General features: G+C 46.5%; 1 pseudogene; it reads right to left on the reverse strand.

The window, feature by feature from the left end:
- The window catches only part of LOC119309201, a 7,688-nt pseudogene extending 4,597 nt beyond the window's left edge, over window positions 1–3,091 (reverse strand).
- Window positions 3,092–4,133: the final 1,042 nt, after the last annotated feature.

The following is a 4,133-nucleotide window of genomic DNA, read 5'->3' on the forward strand; positions in this document are numbered from 1 at the left end:
GCCGGCCGGCCCCCGCCGCGACCTCTGCTGGCCGGCAGCGCCATAGCCACGGCCCTGCCGTGCTCGCGTGCGCGTCCAGCCAGTGGCTGGCTGGCTGGGGCCACCGACATGTGGGCCATGGCCCAAAAGTTATAACAGAAAAGGAAATGGAATAAAAGAAGGGATTTTAATAATAATAATTAAAATAAATATTTAGTTAATTAATTAATTAGATGATGATTAGACTAATCTAATTTGTGTCATTAGTAATGTGAGAGGGGGCCCACCCCCTGTTGACTAATCAAAGTTGACTGATCAACTGGGACCCCCTGGACCCACATGTCAACTGGTGCACATTCTATGTACACTGCGCTGGGTACCCCTAGCAATTTAATATTTAATTTCGAATTAAAATAAATTCATAAAATGCTTTAAAACTTTGAAAATCAATATAAAATAAACCGTAATCTGGATCGAAGAACTTTCTACATGAAAGTTGATCAGAAAAATCCCACGAATCAAACCGGGCCGCCTATTTCTGTAACGGAACCCTCTATGTAGGAGAACCCGCAATGTTTTGTCTGTTTCCCGCAAATGAATAGTGCATAACTACTACCTATTAATTCCAACTTTAATACTAAAATAACAAATGTGACTTAGACATACTTTTAGCCAACCCTGCACCGCACCCTAGCTGTCACTTGCCTCTAACACCACAAACATGGAACATTACCCTCCGATCATCTGTCTGCCACATGTCCGGAATCGGGAAAACTCTCCCGGGTGGGTCCCCCCTTCCTCGGTATCGTGTAACACTGCTATAGAGCACACCCGGCACTGCGTATTGCCACGTCTTGTATTGTGTTACATTGCTTGATTTGTATTTACTATTTCTTCCCCCTGCTTTTCTCTCGATAGACACTGAGACCGCCGCCAACGACGTTGATATGTACGATTACGTCATCGACGACCCTTCCCTCTCGATAGAGCTTCCAGGCAAGCATTCCCCTTTTGCTGATATCGCTACTTCTCTCTACATGCTTGCATTAGAGTAGTGTAGCTGTTACTGTTATCGAAAGAACCTATTCTTATGCATAGCCTGTCTTTGATACTGCTTGATACTTTACCTGCAATCCTAAATGCTTAGTATAGGATGCTAGATTATTCATCAGTGGCCATACATCTTGTTCGTTTGCTATGCTGGGTCGTGATCATTGCGGTTGGCGGTCGCGGATATATATACTACTTATAACATATGACACCAGATGGATATTAAAGTCGAGTCGGCTCGTAGAGTACCCGCAATTGGATCATGATGTGGGGGCTGAAAGGACAGGTGGCTCCATCCAGGTAGTGATGGGCCTGGGATACCGACGCCCTCCTGAGTGACACTTTGTGGCGGAGCGACAGGGCAAGTTGAGACCATCGAGAGAGAGGTGGGCCTAGCCTTGGTCGTTGTCCGTGATTGTTTCATATTAACACGCTTAACGAGATTTGGATATTTGATCTAAGTAGGCCACTGGCCTTATACGCGCTAACCAACCACGCGGGGACATTTATGGGCACTCGGGACATAGTATCAGCCAAAGCTTGATGTGGCGTCGATGACTGAGCGGCGCGCGCCGGGTTGGACTGGTTAAAACAACCTGCCATACTGGAGGTTGCACAGGCCTGCTCACCGGCCGCGTACGCAATGTTCGGGAGCGCACTAGGAGATGGGCCCAGACTCCTGAGCGCCTAGGTTAGTCCGGCGTCCTGACCACTCCGTTGAGCCTAGGTGGGGCTGTGTCGTGTTGATCTTGGAGGATGGCTTGGTGCTGCTCGAGAAGACAAGCGTGTTGCGAAATGTGGTGCACCCCTGCAGGGAAGTTTATCTATTCGAATAGTCGTGTCCCTCGGTAAAAGGACGAATTGGAGTTGCATCTCTATCTTATGATAACTAGAACCGGATACTTAATAAAATACACCTTTACAAGTGCCAGATACGCCCGGTGATCGCTTTCCCATAGGGCGACGAGGAGGGGATCACTGGGTTAGGATTATGCAACATGGCTACATGGTTAACTTACCATCTGAATCTTCCCCCCTGCCGCAAGATGGAGGCTACTGGAAGCGAACTTACCATCTATTCTCTTCCCCTGCTTCAAGATGGAGGCGACCAGAAGCATAGTCTTCAATAGGCCTAGCTTCTCTGCCTCGTAATTCTGGCATTCTGCAGTATATTCTAGATATAATATCCCACTTTCATTTGATACCAATGTATAAGTAGAATAGTCCTTTATGTCAGTCTTGCGAGTTCTTCGAATGAGTACTCACGGTTGCTTTGCTCCCCCTTTCCCCCTTCATATAAATGTTGTGATTAGATGACGGATCTCAGGAGCCAGCTACCCCCGCTGACGGTCACTACTACCCCAAAGGAGCCTGCTACTGCATGGAGAACATCGACGGCCAAGTATAGTTAGGTGGCACCTAGGCAAGAGGCCTTGCCTTTTGATCCTTGTATCCGAGTTTGTGCTAGACTAAGGCAAACTTGTTAACTTATGTCTGTACACAGATATTGTTGCTTCCGCTGACTTGCTTGTTGTCGAGCTTTTATATTCGAGTCCTCGAGGCCCCTGGCTTGTAATATGGATCTTGTTTTCATGTTAATTTGTGTTTAGAGTTGTGTTGCGATATCTTCCCGTGAGTCCCTGATCGGGTCGCACACATTTGCGTGTATGATTAGTGTATGATCAAATCGGGGGCGTCACACCTCGTATCAAGTGCGCAACTACAAAAACAAACAGAGAGGTAGGGTGATTTGCTCACCGAACCACCGGCGGTCAGGCTCGATGCGGGTGTTGGGGAGCTCCTTGGACTGGAGGTCGTGCTTGACGATCTTCCCACCACGGTCCCTCATGGGCCTTAGTTTGTACATCTTGAGCCGCCGCACCGTGTCCGTAGACCGGCTCCCGCCGCCGCCGCTGCCGTCGCCAGCACCCTTCTTGTCATTGAGGCGGTTGACGTCCAAAGAGTGACGGGGCTTTCCCGACACATTCACTAACCGCTCCTTCTTCTTCCCATCGGGCGTTGGGTGAAGTAATATGGTTAGTTTTCCCCTGTTTGTTTCCATGAGATGAGAGGAGGCGGTTAAAGGAGGCAGTGAGGAGGGAGAGGCTAGGGTTTTGTAGGACAGGCGATGGGGATGGGTTGGTCGACAGGCCATCTGCGGGCCGGGCTGATACTCTACCCACCTCCCCAGGCTGCGGGGCCGTGACCCATTTGCGACGGACACCGTAACGAACAAGTATCCTCCTACCGGAAATGAAGGGAGAAAACAAGACTAATTACTTCCTTCGTTACTAAATATAAGCCCTTTTACATTAAAATAATATAAGTTTATTTAGAGATTTCAATATGAACTACATACGGATGTATATAGACATATTTTAATGTGTAGATTCACTCATTTTGCTCCGTATGTAGTCTACTAGATTGGGAGTGAGCCTTGGCACGAGGGTGCCGGTCTGAACGTTTTCGGGAAGCATGTAATACTAAGTCATTAGGAATTCAGGGTTTAACGTACGGGCTTATATAGTATATCAAAAAAGCAGAGAAGAAACATTCAATTATGATAGAAGCAAAACATGATGGAGTTCAATTCGACATTAGATGATAAGGTAGCAGTAAGTTCAGTGCTTTATAATACCACAAAAGACATCCACTGGACATGCATTTCGATAACTAAACCGATAATACATGATAGAAGTTAGTAAGAGCAGGAACACAACGAAGAAGAGCAAATAGCATAATCCAATTGCCTTGGCAGCCTACTTCATAGGCGCCAATTCATACAAGCAATTGAAAAAAACGGACATGCCAGAAGATTGTTGCATGAATGAAACGATGAATAATGGCCAAGGCAACCGTATGGATAGTTCATACAATTTAACGGAAACGAAATTCCAAAGAGAATCTATACATGGTTGTACTCAAGCACAAAGCATCGTAGACGAGATAAGGTGATACACCAAGAGGAATGCATATCCAAGCAAAGGTATATCTTGCACACTATATACCAACAAATATGGTAAGAAGTAAAGAACAATAACGATCAATTAGAAGCAAAGGGCATTTGTGTGCAGAAGATGAGAATCCACCTGATAAGACACGAA

This window comes from Triticum dicoccoides, chromosome 5B, assembly GCF_002162155.2.
Source record: "Triticum dicoccoides isolate Atlit2015 ecotype Zavitan chromosome 5B, WEW_v2.0, whole genome shotgun sequence".
Lineage (NCBI taxonomy): Eukaryota > Viridiplantae > Streptophyta > Magnoliopsida > Poales > Poaceae > Triticum > Triticum dicoccoides.